General features: G+C 38.3%; 2 non-coding genes across 2 annotated transcripts; one reads left to right on the top strand and one right to left on the bottom strand.

The window, feature by feature from the left end:
- Nucleotides 1-7,487: 7,487 nt before the first annotated feature.
- On the bottom strand, nucleotides 7,488-7,595 carry LOC112718570 (small nucleolar RNA R71). The gene has a single exon (XR_003160904.1). It is a non-coding gene; the product is annotated as a small nucleolar RNA R71 (small nucleolar RNA).
- A 10,198-nt stretch (nucleotides 7,596-17,793) lies between these two features.
- Nucleotides 17,794-17,901, top strand: LOC112719446 (small nucleolar RNA R71). Its single transcript, XR_003161747.1, has one exon. It is a non-coding gene; the product is annotated as a small nucleolar RNA R71 (small nucleolar RNA).
- Nucleotides 17,902-26,647: the final 8,746 nt, after the last annotated feature.

Genomic DNA, 26,647 nt, shown 5'->3' with positions numbered 1-26,647 from the left:
CCAAGATGTCTAATACAATAGTAAAATGTCCTATTTATACTAGACCAGCTACTAGGGTTTACAAAAATAAGTAATTGATGCAGAAATCTACTTTCGGGGCCCACTTGGTGTGTGCTTGGGCTGAGCTTGAGCTTTACACGTGCAGAGGCTTCTTTTGGAGTTAATCGCCAAGTTGTAACGTGTTTTTGGCGTTTAACTCTGGTTTGTGACGTGTTTCTGGCATTTGACTCCAGAATGCAGCATGGAACTGGCGTTGAATGCCAGTTTTCATCATCTAATCTCGAATAAAGTATAAACTATTATATATTGCTGGAAAGCTTTGGATGTCTACTTTCCAACGCCGTTGAGAGCGTGCCATTTGGATTTCTGTAGTTCCAGAAAATCTATTTCGAGTGCAGGGAGGTTAGAATCCAACAGCATCAGCAGTCCTTTGTCAGCCTTCTATCAGAGTTTTGCTCAGGTCCCTCAATTTCAGCCGAAAAATACCTGAAATCACAGAAAAACACACAAACTCGTAGTAAAGTCCAGAAATGTGAATTTAGCATAAAAACTAGAGAAAACATCTCTAAAAGTTGCTAGATCTTACTAAAAACTATCTAAAAACAATGCCAAAAAGCGTATAAATTATCCGCTCATCACAACACCAAACTTAAATTGTTGCTTGTCCCCAAGCAACTGAAAATCAAATAGGATAAAAAGAAGAGAATATACTATAAATCCCGAAATATCAATGAATATTAGTTCTAATTAGATGAGCGGGACTTGTAGCTTTTTGCTTCTGAATAGTTTTGGCATCTCACTTTTTCCTTTGAAGTTTAGAATGATTGGCATCTATAGGAACTTAGAATTTCAGATAGTGTTATTGATTCTGCTAGTTAAGTATGTTCATTCTTAAACATAGCTATTTTTATGAGTCTTGGCCGTGGCCCTAAGCACTTTGTTTTACAGTATTACCACCAGATACATAAATGCCACAGACACATAACTGGGTGAACCTTTTCAGATTGTGACTCAGCTTTGCTAAAGTCCCTAGTTAGAGGTGTCCAGAGTTCTTAAGCACACTCTTTTTGCTTTGGATCACGATTTTAACCACTCAGTCTCAAGTTTTTTCACTTGGACCTGCATGCCATAAGCACATGGTTAGGGACAGCTTAATTTAGCCGCTTAGGCCTGAATTTTATTTCCTTGGGCCCTCCTATCCATTGATGCTCAAAACCTTGGATCCTTTTTTACCCTTGCCTTTTGGTTTTAAGGGCTATTGGCTTTTTCTGCTTGCTTTTTCTTTTTTCTTTCATATTTTTTTGCCACTTTTTTTTTCGCATGCTTATGCTTTTTCACTGCTTTTTCTTGCTTCAAGAATCAATTTCATGATTTTCAGATTATCAATAACATATCTCTTTGTTCATCATTCTTTCAAGAGCCAATAATTTTAACATTCATAAACAACAAGATCAAAAATATGCACTGTTCAAGCATTCATTTAAAAAACAAAAAATATTGTCACCACATTAATATAATTAAACTAATTTCAAGGATGAATTTGAAACTCGTGTACTTCTTGTTCTTTTGTATTAAAAACATTTTTCATTCAAGAAAGGTGAAGGATTCATGGAATTATTCATAGCCTTAAAACATAGTTGCTAAACACTAATGATCATGTAATAGAGACGCAAACATAGACAAACATATAGCATGAAAACCGAAAAATAGAAAAATAAGAACAAGGAATGAATCCACCTTAGTGATGGTGGCATCTTCTTCTTGAAGGACCAATGATGTCCTTGAGCTCTTCTATGTCTCTTCCTTGCCTGTTGCTCCTCCCTCATTGCTCTTTGATCTTCTATAATCTCATGGAGAATGATAGAGTGCTCTTGATGCTCCACCCTTAGTTGGTCCATGTTATAACTCAAGTCTTCTAGAGAAGTGTTGAGCTGTTCCCAATAGTTGTTGGGAGGAAAGTGCATCCCTTGAGGCATCTTAGGGATTCCTTGGTGATGAGCTTCCTCATGTGTCTCTTGAGATCCATGAGTGGGCTCTCTTGTTTGCTCCATCCTCTTCTTAGTGATGGGCTTGTCCTCCTTAATGAGGATGTCTCCTTCTATAACAACTCCAGCTGAGTAGCATAGATGGCAAATGAGATGAGGAAAAGCTAGCCTTGCCAAGGTAGAGGGCTTTTCAGCTATTTTGTAGAATTCAAGAGAGATGACTTCATGAACTTCTACTTCCTCTCCAATCATGATGCTATGGATCATGATAGCCCGATCCACAGTAACTTCAGATCAGTTGCTAGTGGGGATGATGGAGCGTTGGATGAACTCCAACCATCCTCTAGCCACAGGCTTGAGGTCCAGTCTTCTTAATTGAACTGACTTGCCTTTTGAGTCTCTTTTCCATTGAGCTCCTTCCACACATATGTCCATAAGGACTTGGTAAAACCTTTGATCAAAGTTGACCCTTCTAGTGTAGGGGCGTGCATTTTCTTGCATCATAGGCAAGTTGAATGCCAACCTTACATTTTTCGGACTGAAATCTAAGCATTTTCCCCGAACCATTGTAAGATAATTCTTTGGATTCAGGTTCATACTTTGATCATGGTTCCTAGTGATCCATGCATTGGCATAGAACTCTTAAACCATTAAGATCCCGACTTATTGAATGGGGTTAGTTAGAACTTTCCAACCTCTTCTTTGGATCTCATGTCAGATCTCCGGATACTCATTTTTCTTGATCATGAAATGGACCTCATGGATCACCTTCTTCTTGGCCACAACTTCATAGAAGTGGTGTTGATGGGCTTTTGAGATGAATCTCTCCATCTCCCATGACTCGGAGGTGGAAGCTTTTGTCTTCCCTTTCCCTTTTCTAGAGGTTTCTCCGGCCTTAGGTGCCATCAATGGTTATAGAAAAACAAAAAAAGCTATGCTTTTTCCACACCAAACTTAGAATGTTGCTCGTCCTCGAGCAAAAAGAAGAAAGAATAGATAAAGAAGAAGAAGATATGGAGGAGAGGGAGAGAGGTTTGTGTTTCGGCCAAGGGGGATAAGAGATGGTTGTGTTGTGTGAGAATGAAGAAGGATGGAGGGGTTTATATAGTGGAGGGAGAGGGAGTTGGTTCGGCCATTTAGGGTGGGTTTGGGTGGGAAAGAGATTTTGAATTTTGAAGGTAGATGGGGTTTATGGGGAAGAGTGGATGGATGTGAGTGGGGAGAGGTGATGGGGAAGAGAGATTGAGGTGATTGGTGAAGGGTTTTTGGGGAAGAGTGTTATTGGATTGTGTGAAGAAGAGAGAAGGTGAGTTGAGGTAGGTAGGAATCCTATGGGGTCCACAGATCCTGAGGTGATCCTGTGGGATCCACAGATCCTGAGATGAACCTGTGAGGTCCACAGATCCTGAGGTGCCAAGGATTTATCATCCCTGCACTAATGAGGCGTGTAAAACACCCTTTGCATGCAATCTTGGCATTCAAAGCCAGATTAATGCTTATTTCTGGCATTAAATGCCAGCTCCATGCTTGTTTTGGGCATTCAATGCCAATCTGTAGCATGTTTCTGGCGTTAAACGCCAGTTCCATGCTTGTTTCTGGCGTTTAACGCCAGCTTTCCTCAAGGTGCAATCCTGGCGTTCAAATGCCAGAATGTTGCTTGTTTCTGGCGTTCAACGCTAGATTCATGCTCTGTTCTGGCGTTGAACGCCAGCCAGATGCTCCTTACTGGCGTTTAAACGCCAGTAAGCTCTTCCTCCAGGTTGTGCTGTTTCTTCTACTATTTTTTATTTTGTTTTTAATTTTAGTAATTGTTTTGTGACCTCACATGATCATGAACCTAAGAAAATGATGAGCGGATAATTTGTACGCTTTTTGGCATTGTTTTTAGTATGTTTTTAGTATGTTTTAGTTAGTTTTTAGTATATTTCTATTAGTTTTTAGTTAAAATTCACTTTTTTGGACTTTACTATGAGTTTGTGTCTTTTTCTGTGATTTCAGGTATTTTTTGGCTGAAATGGAGCTACAGAAGCTCAATTGGCGCGCTTTCAACGGCGTTGGAAAGTAGACATCCTGGGCTTTCCAGCAATGTGTAATAGTCCATACTTTGCCCGAGATTTGATGGCCCAAAGCGGCGTCCCAAATCAGCTCAAAACTGCCCGACGTTAAACGCCGAAACTGGCACAAGAATGGGAGTTAAACGCCCAAACTGGCACAAAAGCTGGTGTTTAACTCCAAGAGAAGTCTCTACACGAAAATGTTTCAATGCTCAGCCCAAGCACATACCAAGTGGGCCCGGAAGTGGATTTTTATGTCATTTACTCATCTCTGTAAACCATAGGCTACTAGTTCTCTACAAATAGTACCTTTTGCTATTGTATTTTCATCTTTGGACATCTAGTTCTTAGATCAGATCTTGGTAGCTTCTTTAGTCTTATGCTATCTTAGATCATTGGGAGGCTGGCCTCACGGCCATGCCTAGACCTTGTTCTTATGTATTTTCAACGGTGGAGTTTCTACACACCATAGATTAAGGTGTGGAGCTCTGCTGTACCTCGAGTATTAATGCAATTACTATTGTTCTTCTATTCAATTTAGCTTGTTCTTATTCCAAGATATTCATTCGCACTCAAGAACTTGATGAATGTGATGATTATGTGATGCTCATCATCATTCTCACTTATGAATGCGTGCCTGACAACCACTCCCGTTCTACAAGCAAACAAGGCTTGAATGTTTATCTCTTGGATTCCTTAATCAGAATCTTCGTGGTATAAGCTAGAATTGATGGCGGCATTCAAGAGAATCCGGAAGGTCTAAACCTTGTCTGTGGTATTCTGAGTAGGATTCAATGATTGAATTACTGTGACTAGATTCAAACTCCTGAAGGCTGGGCGTTAGTGACAGACGCAAAAGAATCAATGGATTCTATTCCAACCTGATTGAGAATCGAAAGATGATTAGCCGTGCCGTGACAGGGTGCGTTGAACATTTTCACTGAGAGGACGGGATTGTAGCCACTAACAACGGTGATGCCCAACATACAGCTTGCCATGGAAAGGAGAAAGAAGGATTGGATTAAGACAGTAGGAAAGCAGAGAGACGGAAGGGACAAAGCATCTCCATACGCTTATCTGAAATTCTCACCAATGAATTACATAAGTATCTCTATCCTTTATTTTATGCTTTATTCATAAATCACCTATAACCATTTGAATCTGCCTGACTGAGATTTACAAGATGACCATAGCTCGCTTTATACCAACAATCTCCGTGGGATCGACCCTTACTCGCGTAAGGTTTATTACTTGGACGACCAAGTGCACTTGCTGGTTAGTTGTGCGAAGTTGTGATAAAGAGTTGAGATTGCAATTGAGCGTACCATGTTGATGGCGCCATTGATGATCACAATTTCGTGCACCAAGTTTTTGGCGCCGTTGCCGGGGATTATTAAGTTTGGACAACTGACGGTTCATCTTGTTGCTTAGATTAGGTATTTATCTTCAGAGTTCTTAAGAATGAATTCTAGTGTTTCAAGGTGATGTTTCTATCATCACCAAAGCTGATTGATTCTCATCAATTTAGCTCTTGAATGCAATGTCCTGCTGAAGCTTGGCTAGCCATGTCTAATTTCTTTAGGCTGAAGCTTTAGACTAACATTGCATGATTCCTGGAATTCTCATTAAGAATTTTGATATCTTTATCTTCTTCTTCCACTTAATTTTCAAAAAATTCAAAAAAAAAAATTACAAAATCATAAAAACCAAAAATATTTCATGTTTGAGTCTAGTGTCTCATTTTAAGTTTGGTGTCAATTGCATGTTTCTGTTCTTCTTGCATTTTTCGAATTCATGCATGTGTCTTCATTAATCTTCAAGTTGTTCTTGATGATTTCCTTGTTCTGATCTTTAAATTCTCTTGTCTTGAGTGTTTTGTTGTGTCAATGGTATACAAACTGCTAAGTTTGGTGTCTTGCATGCATTGTTATTTGATTTTAGTTGCATTTTGATTATTCCTCATTATTAAAAATCCAAAAAAAATATTTTTAATTTGTGTCTTTTCAAGTCAATAATACAGAGAATTGAAGATTCAGAACATACAGCAGAGGAATTACACAGAAAAAGTTGGGCATTCAAAATGCCCAGTGAAGAAGGCAAACTGGCATTTAAACGCCAGCCAGGGTGCCTGGCTGGGTGTTTAACGCCCAAAAGGATAGTGCTTTGGGCGTTAAACGCCAGAATGTGCACCATTCTGGGCGTTTAACGCCAGGATGGCACAAGAGGGAAGATTCTGTTTTCAATTCAAAATTTTTTCAATTTTTCAACATTTTTTAAAATCAAATCTTTTTCAAATCAAATCTTTTCAATCAAATCTTTTTCAAAATCAAGTTCTTCCCATTTTCAAAAATACTTGCTATCAATTAATGATTTGATTCAACATTTCAAGTATGTTGCCTTTTCTGTTGAGAAAGGTTTAATGTTTGAATCATATCTTTCCTTGTTAGCCAAGTCATTAATTTTTAAAATCAAATCTTTTTAAATTGTTTTTCAAATCATATCTTCTCAATCACATCTTTTTAAAACCATAACTTTTCAAATCATATATTTTAATCACATCTTTTTCAAAATAGTTTTCAATCATATCTTTTTGATTTCTAATTTCAAAATCTTTTTCAAAAATCACTTGATTTCTTTTCCACCCTTGGTTTTCGAAAATCAATTAGTGTTTTTCAAAATGTTTTTAAATCTTTTACTTAAATTTCGAAAATTTCTTCCCCTCTTCCCACATCCTTCTATTTATGGACTAACACTATTCCTTAATGCACAATTCGAACTCCATCTTTCTTGATAAGTTCGAATTCTTCTACTTCTTCCTTCTATTTTTCTTTTCCTCTGACACCTCAAGGAATCTCTATACTGTGACATAGAGGATTCCATATTTTCTTGTTCTCTTCTCTTTCATATGAGCAGGAGCAAAGACAAAAGCATTCTTGTTGAGGCTGACCCTGAACCTGAAAGGACCTTGAAGCGAAAGCTAAGAAAAGCTAAGGCACAACTCTCTGTAGAGGACCTAACAGAAATCTTCAAACAAGAAGAACCCATGGCAGCCGAAAACAACAACAATGCCAACAATGCAAGGAAGGTGCTGGGTGACTTTACTGCACCTACTCCCGACTTCTATGGGAGAAGCATCTCTATCCCTGCCATTGGAGCAAACAACTTTGAGCTTAAGCCTCAATTGGTTTCTCTAATGCAATAGAATTGCAAGTTCCATGGACTTCCATTGGAAGATCCTCATCAGTTTTTAGCTGAGTTCTTACAAATCTGTGACACTGTCAAGACTAATGGGGTTTACCCTAAGGTCTACAGACTTATGTTATTCCCTTTTGCTGTAAGAGACAGAGCTAGGACATGGTTGGACTCACAACCTAAAGAAAGCCTGAACTCTTGGGAAAAGCTAGTCAATGCCTTCTTGGCAAAGTTCTTTCCACCTCAAAAATTGAGTAAGCTTAGAGTGGAAGTCCAAACCTTTAGACAGAAGGAAGGAGAATCCCTCTATGAAGCTTGGGAAAGATACAAACAATTGATCAGAAAGTGTCCTTCTGACATGCTTTCTGAATGGAGCATCATAGGTATTTTCTATGATGGTCTGTCTGAACTGTCCAAGATGTCTTTGGATAGCTCTGCTGGAGGATCTCTTCATCTGAAGAAGACGCCTACAGAAGCTCAAGAGCTCATTGAAATGGTTGCAAATAACCAATTCATATACACTTCTGAAAGGAATCCTGTGAACAATGGGTCAAATCAGAAGAAAGGAGTTCTTGAGATTGATACTCTGAATGCCATATTGGCTCAGAACAAGATATTGACTCAGCAAGTCAATTTGATTTCTCAAAGTTTGTCTGGAATGCAAGCTGCACCAGGCAGTACTAAGGACGTTTCATCTGAAGAAGAAGCTTATGATCCTGAGAACCCTTTAATGGAAGAGGTGAATTACATGGGAGAACCCTATGGAAACACCTATAATTCTTCATGGAGAAATCATCCAAATCTCTCATGGAAGGATCAACAGAGACCTCAACAAGGTCTCAACAATAATAATGGTGGAAGAAACAGGTTTAGCAATGGCAAGCCTTTTCCATCATCTTCTCAGCAACAGACAGAGAATTCTAAGCAGAACAACTCTGACTTAGCAACCATGGTCTCTGATATAATCAAAACCACTCAAAGTTTCATGACTAAAACAAGGTCCTCCATTAGGAATTTGGAGGCACAAGTGGGACAGCTGAGCAAGAAAATTACTGAACTCCCTCCTAATACTCTTCCAAGCAATACAGAAGAGAATCCAAAAGGAGAATGTAAGGCAATCAACATGGCCGAACTAGGAGAGGAGGAAGAAGCAATGAACGCCACTGAGGAAGACCTCAATGGACGTCCACTGGCCTCCAATGAGTTCCCCAATGAGGAACCATGGGAATCTGAGGCTCACACTGAGACCATAGAGATTCCAATGGATTTACTTCTGCTATTCATGAGCTCTGATGAGTATTCTTCCTCTGAAGAGGATGAGTATGTCATTGAAGAGCAAGTTGCTAAATACCTTGGAGCAATCATAAAGCTAAATGACAAGTTATTTAGTAATGAGACTTGGGAGGATGAACCCCCTTTGCTCACCAAAGAAATGAATGACTTGTCTAGGCAGAGATTACCTCAAAAGAGACAAGATCCTGGGAAGTTCTCAATACCTTGCACCATAGGCACCATGACCTTCAAGAAGGCCTTGTGTGACCTAGGGTCAAGCATAAACCTCATGCCTCTCTCTGTAATGGAGAAGTTAGGGATCTTTGAGGTACAAGCTGCAAGAATCTCACTAGAGATGGCAGACAATTCAAGAAAACAAGCTTATGGGCTTGTAGAGGATGTTCTGGTAAAGATTGAAGACCATTACATCCCTGCTGATTTCATAGTCCTAGAGATTAGGAAGTGCATGGATGAATCCATCATCCTTGGCAGACCCTTCCTAGCCACAACAAAGGCTGTGATTGATGTGGACAGAGGAGAATTGATCATTCAAGTGAATGAAGAATCCTTTGTGTTTAAGGCTCAAGGATATCCCTCTGTCACCATGGAGAGGAAGCATGAAGAGCTTCTCTCAAAACAGAGTCAAACAGAGCCCTCACAGTCAAACTCTAAGTTTGGTGTTGGGAGGCCACAACCAAATTCTAAGTTTGGTGTTGAACCCCCACATTCAAACTCTAAGTTTGGTGTTGGGAGGTTCCAACATTGCTCTGAGTATCTTTGAGGCTCCATGAGAGCCCACTGTCAAGCTACCGACATTAAAGAAGCGCTTGTTGGGAGGACACCCAATGTTATATTTTATCTATTTTCTTTTGTTATTTTATGTTTTCTGTAGGTTGATGATCATGAGAAGTCACAAAATCAGTTGAAAAAGCAAAAACAGAATGAAAAACAGAAAGAAAAATAGCACACCCTGGAGGAAGACCTTGCTGGCGTTTAAACGCCAGTAAGGGTAGCAATTGGGCGTTTAACGCCCAGTCTGGCACCATTATGAGCGTTTAACGCCAGAAAGGGGCACCAGACTGGCGTTAAACGCCAGGAAGGGGCAAGAAGTTGGTGTTAAATGCCAGAAATGGGCACCAGCCCGGCGTTTAACGCCAGAATTGGCACAGAGAGCATTTTTACTCGCCACTTGGTGCAGGGATGACTTTTTCTTGACACCTCAGGATCTGTGGACCCCACAGGATCCCCACCTACCCCACCACCCTCTCTCTTCTTCTTCACCCATTCACCAATCACCTCAACACCTCTTCCCCAAAAACCCCCCACCTATCAAATCCCATCTTTCTCTTCACCACTCACATCCATCCTTCATAAAACCTCACCTACCTTACCATTCAAATTCAAACCACTTTCCCTCCCAAACCCACCCTCCCATAACCGAACCCTACCCCTCTTTCCACCCCTATATAAACCCATCTTCACTCCTTCATTTTCACACAACCTAAACACTACTTCTCTCCCTTTGGCCGAACCACAAAGCCATCTCCATCTCCTCTATTTCTTCTTCTTCTACTCTCTTCTTTCTTCTTTTGCTCGAGGATGAGCAAATCTTTTAAGTTTGGTGTGGTAAAAGCATTGCTTTTTGTTTTTATAACCATTTATGGCATCCAAGGCCGGAGAAACCTCTAGAAAGAGGAAAGGGAAGGCAAAAGCTTTCACCTCCGAGTCATAGGAGATGGAGAGATTCATCTCAAGGGTGCATCAAGACCACTTCTATGAAGTTGTGGCCTTGAAGAAGGTGATCCCCGAGGTCCCTTTCAAACTCAAAAAGAGTGAATATCCGGAGATCCGACATGAGATTCGAAGAAGAGGTTAGGAAGTTCTTACCAACCCTATTCAACAAGTCAGAATCTTAATGGTTCAAGAGTTCTATGCCAATGCATGGATCACCAAGAACCATGATCAAAGTGTGAACCCGGACCCAAAGAATTGACTTACAATGGTTCGGGGGAAATACTTAGATTTTAGTCCGGAAAATGTAAGATTGGCATTCAACTTGCCCATGATGCAAGGAGATAAACACCCTTACACTAGAAGGGTCAACTTTGATCAAAGGTTGGACCAAGTCCTCACAGTCATTTGTGAAGAGGGCGCCCAATGGAAGAGAGATTCAAGAGAAAAGCCGGTTTAATTGAGAAGGCATGACCTCAAGCCCGTAGCTAGGGGATGGTTGGAGTTTATCCAACGCTCAATCATTCCCACTAGCAACCAGTCTGAAGTTACTCTAGACCGGGCCATCATGATTCATAGCATCATGATTGGAGAGGAAGTAGAAGTTCACGAGGTTATAGCCCAAGAACTTTATAAGGTGGCGGACAAGTCCTCTACCTTGGCAAGGTTAGCATTTCCTCATCTCATTTGTCACCTCTGTTATTCAGTTGGAATTGACATAGAGGGAGACATCCCCATTGATGAGGACAAGCCCATCACTAAGAAAAGGATGGAGCAAACAAGAGATCCCACTCATCATGAAATCCCTGAGATGCCTCAAGGGATGCACCTTCCTCCACAAAACTATTGGGAGCAAATCAACACCTCCCTAGGAGAATTAAGTTCCAACATGGGACAACTAAGGGTGGAGCACCAAGAACATTCCATCCTACTCCATGAAATTAGAGAAGATCAAAGAATCATGAGAGAGGAGCAACAAAGACAAGGAAGAGACATTGAGGAGCTCAAGTACTCCATAAGATCTTCAAGAGGAAGAACAAGCCACCATCACTAAGGTGGACCCGTTCTTTAATTTCCTTGTTCTCTATTTTCTTGTTTTTTGAATTTTCATGCTTATGTTTATCTATGTTTGTGTCTCATGATCATTAGTGTCTTAGTGTCTATGCCTTAAAGTTATGAATGTCCTATGAATCCATCACCTTTCTTGAATGAAAAATGTTCTTAATTGAAAAAGAGAAGAATTGCATGAATTTTAAATTTTATAACAGATTAATTATTTTGATGTGGTGGCAATACTTTTGTTTTCTGAATGTATGCTTAAACAGTGCATATGTCTTTTGAATTTGTTGTTCATGAATGGTTGGCTCTTGAAAGAATGATGAAAAAGGAGACATGTTACTGAGGATCTGAAAAATCATAAAAATGATTCTTCAAGCAAGAAAAAGCAGTGAATACAAAAAAAAAGAAGCGAAAAAAAGGAGAAAGAGAAAAAGAAAGAAAAAGAAAGAAATAAAAGTGTGATCCAAGGCAAAAAGAGTATGCTTAAGAACCCTGGACACCTCTAATTGGGGACTCTAGCAAAGCTGAGTCACAATCTGAAAAGGTTCACCCAATTATGTGTCTGTGGCATGTATGTATCCGGTGGTAATACTGGAAGACAAAGTGCTTTGGGCCACGGCCAAGACTCATAAAATAGCTGTGTTCAAGAATCATCATACTTAACTAGGAGAATCAATAACACTATCTGGATTCTGAGTTCCTATAGAAGCCAATCATTCTGAATTTGAAAGGATAGCGTGAGATGCCAAAACTATTCAGAGGCAAAAAGCTAAAAGCCCCGCTCATCTTATTAATACTGATCATCATAGATGTTCTTGGAATTCATTGCATATTCTCTTCTCTTTATCTTATTTGATTTCCAGTTGCTTGGGGACAAGCAACAATTTAAGTTTGGTGTTGTTATGAGCGGATAATTTGTACGCTTTTTGGCATTGTTTTTAGTATATTTTTAGTATGTTTTAGTTAGTTTTTAGTATATTTCTATTAGTTTTTAGTTAAAATTCACTTTTCTGGACTTTACTATGAGTTTGTGTCTTTTTCTGTGATTTCAAGTATTTTTTGGCTGAAATTGAGGGACTTGAGCAAAAATCTGATTCAGAGGCTTTAAAGGACTGCAGATGCTGTTGGATTCTAACCTCCCTGCACTCGAAGTGGATTTTCTGGAGCTACAGAAGCTCAATTGGCGCGCTTTCAACGGCGTTGGAAAGTCGACATCCTGGGCTTTCCAGAAATGTGTAATGGTTCATACTTTGCCCGAGATTTGATGGCCCAAACCGGCGTCCCAAATCAGCTCAAAACTGCCCGGCGTTAAACGCCGGAACTGGCACAAGAATGGGAGTTAAACGCCCAAACTGGCACAAAAGCTGGCGTTTAACTCCAAGAGAAGTCTCTACACGAAAATGTTTCAATGCTCAGCCCAAGCACACACCAAGTGGGCCCGGAAGTGGATTTTTATGTCATTTACTCATCTCTGTAAACCCTAGGCTACTAGTTCTCCACAAATAGGACCTTTTGCTATTGTATTTTCATCTTTGGACATCTAGTTCCTAGATCAAATCTTGGTAGCTATCTTTAGTCTTATGCTATCTTAGATCATTGGGAGGCTGGCCTCACGGCCATGCCTAGACCTTGTTCTTATGTATTTTCAACGGTGGAGTTTCTACACACCATAGATTAAGGTGTGGAGCTCTGCTGTACCTCGAGTATTAATGCAATTACTATTGTTCTTCTATTCAATTCAGCTTGTTCTTATTCCAAGATATTCATTTGCACTCAAGAACTTGATGAATGTGATGATTATGTGACGCTCAACATCATTCTCACTTATGAACGCGTGCCTGACAACCACTCTCCTTCTACAAGCAAACAATGCTTGAATGTTTATCTCTTGGATTCCTTAATTAGAATCTTCGTGGTATAAGCTAGAATTGATGGCGGCATTCAAGAGAATCCGGAAGGTCTAAACCTTGTCTGTGGTATTCTGAGTAGGATTCAATGATTGAATGACTGTGACGAGCTTCAAACTCCTGAAGGCTGGGCGTTAGTGACAGACACAAAAGAATCAATGGATTCTATTCCAACCTGATTGAGAACCGACAGATGATTAGCCATGCCATGACAGGGTACGTTGAACATTTTCACTGAGAGGACGGGATTGTAGCCACTGACAACGGTGATGCCCAACATACAGCTTGCCATGGAAAGGAGTAAGAAGGATTGGATTAAGACAGTAGGAAAGCAGAGAGACGGAAGGGACAAAGCATCTCCATACGCTTATCTGAAATTCTCACCAATGAATTACATAAGTATCTCTATCCTTTATTTTATGCTTTATTCATAAATCACCCATAACCATTTGAATCTACCTGACTGAGATTTACAAGATGACCATAGCTTGCTTCATACCAACAATCTCCGTGGGATCAACCTTTACTTGCGTAAGGTTTATTACTTGGACGACCTAGTGCACTTGCTGGTTAGTTGTGCGAAGTTGTGATAAAGAGTTGAGATTGCAATTGAGCGTACCATGTTGATGGCGCTATTGATGATCACAATTTCGTGCACCAGAAAACATAAAAGAACAATAAAAATATATATAAATAAAAATTGGGTTGCCTCCCAATAAGCGCTTCTTTAATGTCAATAGCTTGACAGTGAGCTCCCATGGAGCCTCACAGGTGATCAGGTCAATGTTATGGATTCCCAACACCAAACTTAGAGTTTGAATGTGGGGTTTTCTCAATACCAAACTTAGAGTTTGGTTGTGGCCTCCCAACACCAAACTTAGAGTTTGATTCTGGAGGCTTTGTTTGAGTCTGTACTGAGAGAAGCTTTTCATGCTTCCTCTCCATTGTTACAGAAGGATGATGGTGTTTTTGCGGAAAAATGAATTTCCAACACACAAATCCAACCGGCAAGTATACCGGGTCGCATCAAGTAGTAATAACTCACAAGAGTGAGGTCGATCCCACAGGGATTGATGGATCAAGCAACTTTAGTGGGTGATTAGTTTAGTCAAGCTAACATTGAAGTGGAATTGAGTGAAATTGTAGCCAACAGAAAGTAAATTTGCAGGAATTATAAAGTGCAGAAAGTAAATTGTATTGAAACTTAAAGAGCAAGAAATGTAAATTAACGGAATCTTAAATGACAAGAAATGTAAATTGCAAGAAATGTAAAAGGGAGTGGGTGCAGGGAAATTAAATAAAAGCAGTAGATCAAAGCTTAGAACAATTGTAAGGAAATTAAATTGCAAGAAAAGTAAATTCAAGGTCACAGTAGCTTAAATGTAAATTGCAGAAGAACACAAGTGCAGGAAATTAAATTGGGAGCAATGAGATGCAACAAAGAGACATAGATCATTTCTCAAATCTCAAAGTGAAACTAACAATTTTAATGAAATAGTAAAAACAGAAAGGAAGCCAAGAGCTCACTTGCTCTCAAGATCAAAACAAAAAGGAAATTGAAGAGAATGAAACAGAAAGTAAAATGTAGCTCAATTTCAATAGCTAAAGGAAAGTTGAAGATCTCAGGGGTGGAGGAGACTAGAAAACAAGTCTAGATCTCAATCCCTTCCTTGATCCAACATCAAACAAGATGCAGGAAAATTAAAGATGAAAGCAATGAAGAAAACTTTGATTCAAATCACAATTCACTTGAAAGTTTGCAGAAGAAGAACAAGAGAGGTTGCAGATAGAGAATGAAAACAGAATTCCTTCCAATCTCAATCCAAGATTCAAAACAGAAATGAAAACTAAGAGAGAGAGCTCTCAAATCCTAATGCTCCCTAGTGGAGCTAGACTTTTCTAATGGAGCCTTTATTAGAGCCAACCTCCTCTCTGAAATGAGAGTGATGCCCTTTATATAGGCTTTTTTTAAAAAAATAAAAATAAAATGAAATTGAAATTAAAAATAAATTCTCAAAATGAAATTCCTAATCTAGCTTGTTCTTGTGCCTTTGAGTGATGATGTGGGCTTTGCTTGCTTTCGATTTGAGGAGAAATGGGTTTAGTTGGCCTTGATTCAATTTGGAGAGGAATTGAATTTAAATGAGATTTTGGTTGAATTTTGGCCCATAATGCCCCCAGGAGGCTGCTCTGCTCTTGTGGAGAGCAGAGCAGTGAAGCCTTGTGTGGGGATCCTGCTCGTGTGTGTTGTACGCACCAAGCCCCTTGACCGTGCCAAATTGTGTGTGACATGCTTCCCTGGGCCGTGTCATGGTGCGTGCCTTGCGCCCAAGGAATGTTGCTCTGCCCTCCTTGTGGGCAGCGCAATGGTGCTTCCAAGAGGAGTTCCCAAGTTCAAGCCTTGGTGAAAGCACTCCACTCAAATTTTCTTACATTTTCTTTGGGAGAGAGCACGATACTGCCCTCCAAGAGAGCAGTCTGCTCTCCTTGAGGGCAGCATTTCCTTGGTTTCCTTGTGTCTCCCTCTTCGAGCCTTGGTGGAAGCATTTTGGTTTATTTTCGCTTATTTTTTTCCCTTAAAGATGCCTTTCACTCATGCCTCAGTTGTACGCCAAATATGGATTCCTATATATCGTTGGAAAGCTCTGAATGTCAGCTTTCCAATGCAACTGGAAGCACATCAATCGGATGTTTGTAGCTCAAGTTATAGCCCTTTGAAGGAGGCATGGTCATGCTGTGAGCGCCCCAAATTTAACTTAGCGAAAATTTGCTTCAACCTCACTTTGATGTGCGTGCTAGTTGCTTCCTCCTTTGATTTGGTCATGGGCCACGCTTTTAAAAGCGTGGCCTAAGGCTCCAAAGCGTGCCCCAACTTCAAAGTGTACCCCAAAGCTCTTTTTTTCTCCTTTTTAGCTTATTTTGTGCTTCTTTGCTTCTTTTTCTTCTTATTTCCTACAAGATTTATAAAATTAAAAGATCAAGAAAATATATCATTTAAGCACAAAAGCATTCCATATTTAAGCACAAATCATCAATTTCTTGTATGAAAAAGCATAGAAAAATAGGTATATAATGACTTGTCATCAAAGGATAGCCTTGGGCTTTAAATACAAGGTAGTCCCCATTCAATTGAAGGACTAACTCTCCTCTATTAACATCAATCACAGCTCCTGCTGTGGCTAGGAAGGGTCTTCCAAGGATGATGCATTCATCCTCATTCTTCCTAGTCTATAAGATTATGAAATCAGCAAGGATGTAAAGGCCTTGAACCTTCACTAACACATCCTCTACCAATCCATAAGCTTGTCTTTGTAATCTGTCTGCCATCTCTAATGAGAATTTGGCAGGTCGTACCTTAATGATCCCCAGCTTCTCGATTACAGAGAGTGGCATAAGATTTATGCCTGACCCTAGGTCACATAGAGCCTTCTCAAAGGTCATAGTGCCTATGGTACAGGGTATTAAGAATTTACCAGGATCTTGTTTCTTTTGAGGTAAAGTTTGCTGAACCCATGTATCTAGTTTACTAATGAGCAAGGGAGGTTCATCTTCCCAAGTCTCATTACCAAACAACTTGGCATTCAGCTTCATGATAGCTCCTAGATATTGAGCAACTTGCTCTCCAGTTATATCTTCATCCTCTTCAGAGGAAGAATAGTCTTCAGAGCTCATGAATGGCAGAAGGAGGTTTAATGGAATCTCTATGGTCTCTATATGACCTTCAGATTCCTTTAAGTCCTTAATAAGGAACTTCTTCTTGCTTGGGAGACGTCCCATGAGGTCTTTCTCATTGGGATTCACGTCCTCCCCTTCCTCTCTAGGTTCGGCCATGTTGATTATGTCAATGGCCTTGCACTCTCTTTTTGGATTCTCTTCAGTATTGCTTGGGAGAGTACTAGGAGGAGTTTCAGTGACTTTTTTACTCAGCTGGCCCACTTGTGCCTCCAAATTTCTGATGGAGGACCTTGTTTCACTCATGAAACTTAAAGTGGCCTTAGATAGATCAGAGACTCTGTTTGCTAAGCTAGAGGAACTCTCCTCAGAATTCTCTGTCTGTTGCTGAGAAGATGATGGAAAAGGCTTGCTATTGTTGAGCATGTTTCTTCCATCATTATTAAAGCCTTGTTGAGACTTTTGTTGATCCTTCCATGAGAAATTCGGAGGATTTCTCCATGAGGAATTATAGGTGTTCCCATAAGGTTCACCCATGTAATTTACCTTTGCCATTGCAGGGTTCTCAGGATCATAAGCTTCTTCTTCAGAAGATGCCTCTTTAGTACTGTTGGATGCTTTTTGCCATCCATTCAGACTTTGAGAAATCATGTTGACTTGCTGAGTCAATATTTTGTTCTGAGCCAATATGGCATTCAGAGCATCTATTTCAAGAACTCCCTTCCTCTGAGGCATCCCATTATTCACGGAATTCCTCTCAGAAGTGTACATGAACTAGTTATTTGCAACCATGTCAATAAGTTCTTGAGCTTCTGCAGGTGTTTTCTTTAGGTGAATGGATCCACCTACAGAATGGTCCAGTGACATCTTAGAGAACTCAGATAGACTATAGTAGAATATATCCAAAATGATCCACTCTGAAAGCATGTCAGAAGGACACCTTTTGGTCATCTGCTTGTATCTTTCCCAAGCTTCATAGAGGGATTCACCATCTTTTTGTTTGAAGGTCTGAACATCCACTCTAAGCTTGCTTAGCTTTTGAGGAGGAAAGAACTTAGCCAAGAAGGCCGCGACCAGCTTATCCCATGAGTCCAGGCTATCTTTAGGCTGTCAGTCCAGCCATGTTCTAGCTTTGTCTCTTACAGCAAAAGGGAAAAGCATGAGCCTGTAGACTTCAGGATCTACTCCATTGGTCTTAACAGTCTCACAGATCTGCAAGAACTCAGTTAAAATTGATAGGGATCTTCTTATGAAAGTCCATGAAACTTGCAGTTCTGTTGCATTAGAGCAACTAGTTGAGGCTTTACCTCAAAATTGTTTGCTCCTATGGCAGGGATTGAGATGCTTCTTCCATCAAATTTGGAAGTAGGTGTAGTATAATCACCAAGCATCCTTCTTGCATTATTATTTTCGGCTGCCATCTCCTCTTCCTTTTCGAAAATTTCTGTAAGGTTGTCTCTGAATTGTTGTAATTTAGATTCTCTTAGTTTCCTCTTCAGAGTCCTTTCAGGTTCAGGATCTGCTTCAACAAGAATATTCTTGTCCTTGCTCCTGCTCATATGAAAAAGAAGGGAACAGAAAATAATAATAGGAATCCTCTTTACCACAGTAGAGAGATTCTTTTATGTTAGTAGAAGAAGAAAAGAATAGAAGAAAGAAAAGAGGAAAATTCGAACTCAGAGAGGAAGAGGGGTTCGAATTTTTAAGATGAAGAGAAGTGTTAGTAAATGAATAAATAAATAGAAAAAAATGAGAGAGGGAGTATTTCGAAAATTAATTTTGAAAAAGTGTTAGTGATTTTCAAAAATTAAGAGAAGAATTAAAATTAAAAATTTGAAACAATTAGTTAATTAAAAGAATTTTGAAAAAGAGGGAGATGATTTTCGAAAATTAGGGAGAGAAAAGTAGTTAGGTGGTTTTAAAAAAGATAAGAAACAAATAAAAAGTCAATTAGTTAGTTGAAAAAGATTTGAAAATCAATTTTAAAAAGATAGGAAGTTAGAAAAGATATTTTGAAATCAAAATTTTTTTTAAAAAAAAAAAGATAAAAGGATATGATGGAAAAGATATTTTGAAAAAGATTTGATTTTTAAAATTAAAATTTGATTATTTGACTAACAAGAAACTAAAAGATATGATTCTAGAATTTAAAGATTGAACCTTTCTTAACAAGAAAGTAACAAACTTCAAATTTTTGAATTAATCACATTAATTGTTAGTAAAGTTTCGAAAATTATGAAATAAAATTAAGAAAAAGATTTTGAAAATAAATTTTAAAAAATTTTCCAAAAAAATAGAAAAATGAAAAAGATTTGATTTTTGAAAAAGTTTTGAAAAGATAAGATTTTTAAAATTGAAATCTTGACTTGACTAACAAGAAACAACTAATTTTAAAATTTTTTGACTAAGTCAACCCAAAGATTTCGAATTTTATAAGAGAAATAAGGAAAAGATATTTTTTATTTTTTGAATTTTTAATGAGGAGAGAGAAAAACACAAATATGACCCAAAACATGAAAATTTTGGATCAAAACCAATGATGCATGCAAAAACACTATGAATGTCAAGATGAACACCAAGAATACTTTGAATGTCAAGATGAACATCAAGACTTATTTTTGAAAAATTTTAAGAAAATAAAACATGCAAGACACCAAACTTAGAAATTTTTAATGCTTAGACACTATGAATGCAAAAATGCATATGAAAAACAACAAAAGACACAAAACAAGAAAATTTAAAGATCAAACAAGAAGACTTACCAAGAACAAATTGAAGATCATGAAGAACACATGCATGAATTTTCAAAAAATGCAAAAAAATTTTTTAAAACATGCAATTGACACCAAACTTAAAAATTGACACTAGATTCAAACAAGAAACACAAAATATTTTTTATTTTTATGATTTTATTAAATTTTTTTTTGAAAATTAATTTTTTTTGAAAAACGAAAATAGATAAAAAAATTTTTGAAAGATTTTTGAAAATTTTTTTTTTGAAAAGAAAATTACCTAATCTGAGCAACAAGATGAACCGTCAGTTGTCCAAACTCGAACAATCCCCGGCAACGACACCAAAAACTTGGTGTACGAAATTGTGATCATCAACAATGGCGCCAATAGACTTGGTGCTCTCAAACGTGAATCACACTTTGTCACAACTTCGCACAACTAACCAGCAAGTGCACTGGGTCGTCCAAGTAATACCTTACGTGAGTTAGGGTCGATCCCACGGAGATTGTTGGTATGAAGCAAGCTATGGTAATCTTGTAAATCTCAGTTAGGCGGATTCAAAAGGTTTATAATGGTTTTCGAAAATAATAATAAATAAAGCATAAAATAAAGATAGAGATACTTATGTAGATCATTGGTGGGAATTTCAGATAAGTGTGTGGAGATGCTTTGTCCCTGTTAAATCTCTGTTTTCCTACTGCCTTCCTTCAATCCTTCATACTCCTTTCCATGGCAAGTTGTATGTAGGGCATCACCGTTATCAATGGCTACATCCTATCCTCTCAGTGAAAATGGTCCAAATGCTCTGTCACAGCACGGCTAATCATCTGTCGGTTCTCGATCATGTCGGAATAGAATCCATTGATTCTTTTGCATTTGTCATCACGCCCAACAATCACGTGTTTGAAGCTCGTCACAGCCATTCAATCCCTGAATCCTACTCGGAATACCACAGACAAGGTTTAGACTTTCCAGATCCTCAAGAGTGGCCGCCAAAAGGTTCTAGCTTATACCACGAAGATTCTGACTAAGGAATGCAAGAGATACACGCTCGATCTAAGGTAGAACGGAAGTGGTTGTAAGTCACTCGTTCATAGGTGAGAATGATGATGAGTATCACGGATCATCACATTCATCATGTTGAAGTGCAACGAATATCTTAGAATAAGAATAAGCCGAATTGATTAAAAGATAGTAGTACTTTGCATTAAAACTCGAGGTACAGCAGAGCTCCACACCTTAATCTATGGTGTGTAAAAACTCCACCGTTGAAAATACATAAGTGATCAAGGTTCAGGCATGGCCGAATGGCCAGCCCCCAAAGTCTAAGAACTAAATATCCAAAGATGGATGCTAAGATAAAAGACAAAACCAAGATGTCTAATACAATAGTAAAACGTCCTATTTATACTAGACCAGCTACTAGGGTTTACAAAAATAAGTACTTGCTGCAGAAATCCACTTTCGGGGCCCACTTGGTGTGTGCTTGGGCTGAGCTTGAGCTTTACACATGCAGAGGCTTCTTTTGGAGTTAACCGCCAAGTTGTAACGTGTTTTTGGCGTTTAACTCTAGTTTGTGACGTGTTTCTGGCGTTGAACGCCAGTTTGCGTCGTCTAATCTCGAATAAAGTATAAACTATTATATATTGCTGGAAAACTCTGGATGTCTACTTTCCATCATCGTTGAGAGCGTGCCATTTGAAGTTTTATACCTCCAGAAAATTCATTTCGAGTGCAGGGTGATGAGCGGATAATTTATACGCTTTTTAGCATTGTTTTTAGGTAGTTTTTAGTAAGTTCAAGCTACTTTTAAGGATGTTTTCATTAGTTTTTATGTTAAATTCACATTTCTTGACTTTACTATGAATTTGTGTGTTTTTCTGTGATTTCAGGTAATTTCTGGCTGAAATTGAGGGACTTGAGCAAAACTCTGAAAAAGGCTGACAAAAGGACTGCTGATGCTGTTGGAATCTGACCTCCCTGCACTCGAAATAAATTTTCTCGAGCTACCGAAATCCAAATGGCGCGCTCTTAACGGCGTTGGAAAGTAGACATCCAGAGCTTTCCAGCAATATATAATAGTTCATACTTTATTCGGAAATTGACGACGTAACTTGGCGTTGAACGCCAAGTACATGCTGCTGTCTGGAGTTAAACGCCAGAAACACGTCATGACCCAGAGTTGAACGCCCAAAACACGCTATAACTTGGAGTTCAACTCCAATAAAAGCCTCAGCTCGTGGATAGACCAAGCTCAGCCCAAACATACACGAAGTGGGCCCCGGAAGTGGATTTATGCATCAATTACTTACTCATGTAAACCCTAGTAGCTAGTTTATTATAAATAGGACTTTTTACTAGTGTATTAGATATCTCTGGATGCCTAGTCCTTAGACCATGGGGGCTGGCCATTCGGCCATGCCTGAACCTTTCACTTATGTATTTTCAACGGTGGAGTTTCTGCACACCATAGATTAAGGGTGTGGAGCTCTGCTGTACCTCAAGTTTCAATATAATTATTATTACTTTCTATTCAATTCTCTTTTATTCTTATTCCAAGATATACGTTGCACAAAACTTTGATGAATGTGATGATCCACGACACTCATCATCATTCTCACCTATGAACGCGCGTGATTGACAACCACTTCCGTTCTACCTTAGGCCGGGCGCATATCACTTAGATTCCCCAACAGAATCTTCGTGGTATAAGCTAGAATTGATGGCGGCATTCATGAGAATCCGAAAAGTCTAAACCTTGTCTATGGTATTCCGAGTAGGATTCCAGAACTGAATGACAGTGACGAGCTTCAAACTGCTGAAGGCTGGGCGTTAGTGACAAACGCAAAAGAATTAAGGGATTCTATTCCAACCTGATTGAGAACCGACAGATGATTAGCCGTGCTGTGACAGAGCATAGGACCATTTTCACTTAGAGGATGGGATGTAGCCATTGACAACGGTGATGCCCTACATACAGCTTGCCATGGAAAGGAGTAAGAAGGATTGGATGAATGTAATAAGAAAGTAGAGATTCAAGAGGAGCACAGCATCTCCATACGCCTATCTGAAATTCCCACTATTGATTTACATAAGTATTTCTATCCCTTTTATTTTCTATTTATTATTAATTTTCGAACTGATCATAAACCAATTTAATCTGCCTAACTGAGATTTACAAGGTGACCATAGCTTGCTTCATACCAACAATCTCCGTGGGATCGACCCTTACTCATGTAAGGTATTACTTGGACGACCCAGTGCACTTGCTGGTTAGTTGAACGGAGTTGTGAGATTCTCTAACAGTGCCTGTAACTCTTTTGGCCCAACAACAACACTAAGCTGTTGGTGCCATTACCAGGGATTATTAAGATCCCAATTCATCATACCATGATCTCTTTGGGGTATTCTTGATAGAGCCAATATTTAAATTTCATACAAGTACAAAGAGACCAACTTTGAGGATCACAATTTCGTCCACCAAGTTTTTGGCGCCGTTGCCGGGGATTGTTGAGTTTGAACAACTGACGGTTCATCTTGTTGCTCAGATTAGGTAATTTTCTTTTCAAAAAGTTTTCAAAAAAAATCTTTCAAAATATTTTTTTATTTATTTTTCGTTTTTCTAATAATGTTTTTCGAAAAAAATTAATAAAAATACAAAAAATTTCATAAAATCATAAAAACCAAAAATATTTTGTGTTCTTGTTTGAGTCTTGAGTCAATTTTTAAGTTTGGTGTCAATTGCATGCTTTAAAAATTTTTCTTGCATTTTTCGAAAATATCATGCATTCATAGTGTTCTTCATGATCTTCAAGTTGTTCTTGACAAGTCTTCTTGTTTGATCTTGATGATTTCTTGTTTTGTGTTGTTTGTTGTTTTTCATGTGCATTTTTCGTTTGTTAGAGTCCATGCATTAAAGATTTCTAAGTTTAGTGTCTTGCATGTTTTCTTTGCATCAAAAATTTTTCAAAAATATGTTCTTGATGTTCATCATGATCTTCAAAGTGTTCTTGGTGTTCATCTTGACATTCATAGCATTCTTGCATGCATTCATTGTTTTGATCTAAATATTTCATGCATTGAGTATTTTTGTTGTTTTTCTCTCTCATCAATAAAAATTTCAAAAATAAAAAAATATCTTTTCCTTATTTTTCTCATAATTTTCGAAAATTTGAGTTGACTTAGTCAAAAATTTTCAAAATTAGTTGTTTCTTACAAGTCAAGTCAAATTTTCAATTTTAAAAATCTTATCTTTTCAAAATCTTTTTCAAAAATTATATCTTTTTCATTTTTTTTCTATTTTTCAAAATATTTTCAAAATCTTTTTCAAAATATTTTCAAAATCTTTTTCTTATCTTTATATCATATTTTCGAAAATTCACTAACAATTAATGTGATTAATTCAAAAATTTGAAGTTTGTTACTTTCTTGTTAAGAAAGGTTCAATCTTTAAGTTCTAGAATCTTATCTTGTAGTTTCTTGTTAGTGAAGTAAGTAATTTCAAATTTTTGAATTAAATCTTTTTATCTTTTATCTTATCTTTTTCAAAAATTTTATCTTTTTCAAAATGTGATTTCAAAATATCTTATCTAACTTCTTATCTTTTTATCTTTTTCAAATTTGATTTTAATATCTTTTTCAATCAACTAACTAACTTTTTGTTTGTTTCCTATCTTTTTCAAAACCATCTAACTACCTATCCCTCTCTAATTTTCAAAAATACTTCTCTCTTTTTCAAAAATTCTTTTTAATTTTTTAAAATTTTAATTTTAATTATATCTTATCTCTGATTTTCGAAAATCACTAACCACTTTTTCAAAATTATTTTCGAAATTCTCCATCTCTTTTCTTACTCTATTTAATTATTTAATTACTAACACTTCTCTTCACCTCTCTCCATCTAAATATCCAAACCCACTCTTCTTCATTCTTTTCCCCTTTCTTTTTCTACTAACATAAAGGAATCTCTATACTGTGACATAGAGGATTCCTCTTTCTTTTCTTGTTTTCTTCTCTTTCATATGAGCAGGAACAAGGAAAAAGGCACTCTTATTGAAATTAAGAGAAGCTAAGTTACAACAATCCAGAAACAACATTTCAGAAATTTTTGAACAAGAGAATGAGATGGCAGCCGAAAATAATAATAATGCAAGGAGAATGCTTGGTGACTTCACAAAGCCAACGTCCAAATTTGATGGAAGAAGCATCTCCATTCCTGCCATTGGAGCCAATAATTTTGAGCTGAAGCCTCAGCTAGTTGCCTTAATGCAACAAAACTGCAAGTTTTATGGACTTCCATCTGAAGATCCTTATCAGTTTTTAACTGAGTTCTTGCAGATCTGTGAGACGGTAAAGACGAATGGAGTTGATCCTGAAGTTTACAGACTCATGCTTTTCCCTTTTGCTGTAAAAGACAGAGCTAGAATATGGTTGGATTCACAACCTAAGGATAGCCTGGACTCCTGGGATAAGCTGGTCACTGCCTTCTTGGATAAATTCTTTCCTCCTCAAAAGTTGAGCAAGCTGAGAGTGGATGTTCAAACCTTCAAACAAAAAGATGGTGAATCACTCTATGAAGCTTGGGAAAGATACAAGCAGCTGACCAAAAGATGTCCATCTGACATGTTTTCAGAATGGACCATATTAGATATCTTCTATTATGGTCTATCTGAATTTTCAAAAATGTCATTGGACCATTCTGCAGGTGGATCTATTCACCTAAAGAAAACGCCTGAAGAGGCTCAAGAACTCATTGACATGGTTGCAAATAACCAATTCATGTACACTTCTGAGAGGAATTCTGTGAATAATGGAACGCCCCAGAAGAAAGGAGTTCTTGAAATTGATGCTCTGAATGCCATATTTGCTCAGAACAAAGTGTTGACTCAGCAAGTCAACATGATCTCTCAAAGTCTGAATGGATGGCAACATGCATCCAACAGTACTAAAGAGGCAGCTTCTGAAGAAGCTTATGATCCTGAGAACCCTGCCATGGCAGAGGTTAATTACATGGGTGAACCTTATGAAAACACCTATAACTCATCATGGAGAAATCATCCAAATTTCTCATGGAAGGATCAAAAAAAGCCTCAACAAGGCTTTAACAATGGTGGATGCAACAGGCTGAGCAATAGCAAGCCTTTTCCATCATCTTCTCAGAAACAGATAGAGAATTCTGAACAAAACACTTCTAATTTAGCCAATCTAGTCTCTGATCTGTCAAAGGCCACTTTCAGTTTCATGAGTGAAACAAGATCCTCCATCAGAAATCTGGAGGCACAAGTGGGCCAGCTGAGTAAAAAAGTCATTCAAACTCCTCCCAGTATTCTCCCAAGCAATACAGAAGAGAATCCAAAAGGAGAGTGCAAGGCCATTGATATAATCAATATGGCCGAATGCACAAGGGAGGAGGAGGATGAAAATCCTAGTGAGGAAGACCTCCTGGGACGTCCCTCAAGCAAGAAGGAATTTTCTATTAAGGATCCAAAGGAATCTGAGGCTCATATAGAGACCATAGAAATTCCATTAAATCTCCTTCTGCCATTCATGAGCTCTGAAGACTATTCTTCCTCTGAAGAGGATAAAGAAGTGACTGGAGAGCAAGTTGCTCAATACTTAGGAGCTATCATGAAGCTGAATGCCAAGTTGTTTGGTAATGAGACGTGGGAAAGTGAACCTCCCTTGCTCATTAGTGAAATAGATACCTGGAGTTAGCAAACTCTACCTCCAAAGAAACAAGATCCTGGCAAGTTCTTAATACCTTGTACCATAGGCACCATGACCTTTGAAAAGGCTCTATGTGATCTGGGGTCAGAGATAAATCTTATGCCACTCTCTGTAATGGAGAAGCTGGGGATCATTGAGGTACAACCTGCCTTGTTCTCATTACAATTGGCAGACAAGTCATTGAGACAAGCTTATGGAATAGTGGAGGACGTGTTAGTAAAGGTTGAAGGCCTTTACATCCCTGCTGATTTCATAATCTTAGACACTAGGAAGGAAGAGGATGAATGCATCATCCTTGGAAGACCTTTCCTAGCCA

Source organism: Arachis hypogaea, chromosome 10, assembly GCF_003086295.3.
Source record: "Arachis hypogaea cultivar Tifrunner chromosome 10, arahy.Tifrunner.gnm2.J5K5, whole genome shotgun sequence".
Lineage (NCBI taxonomy): Eukaryota > Viridiplantae > Streptophyta > Magnoliopsida > Fabales > Fabaceae > Arachis > Arachis hypogaea.
This window is presented reverse-complemented; position numbering and strand designations above follow the sequence as displayed.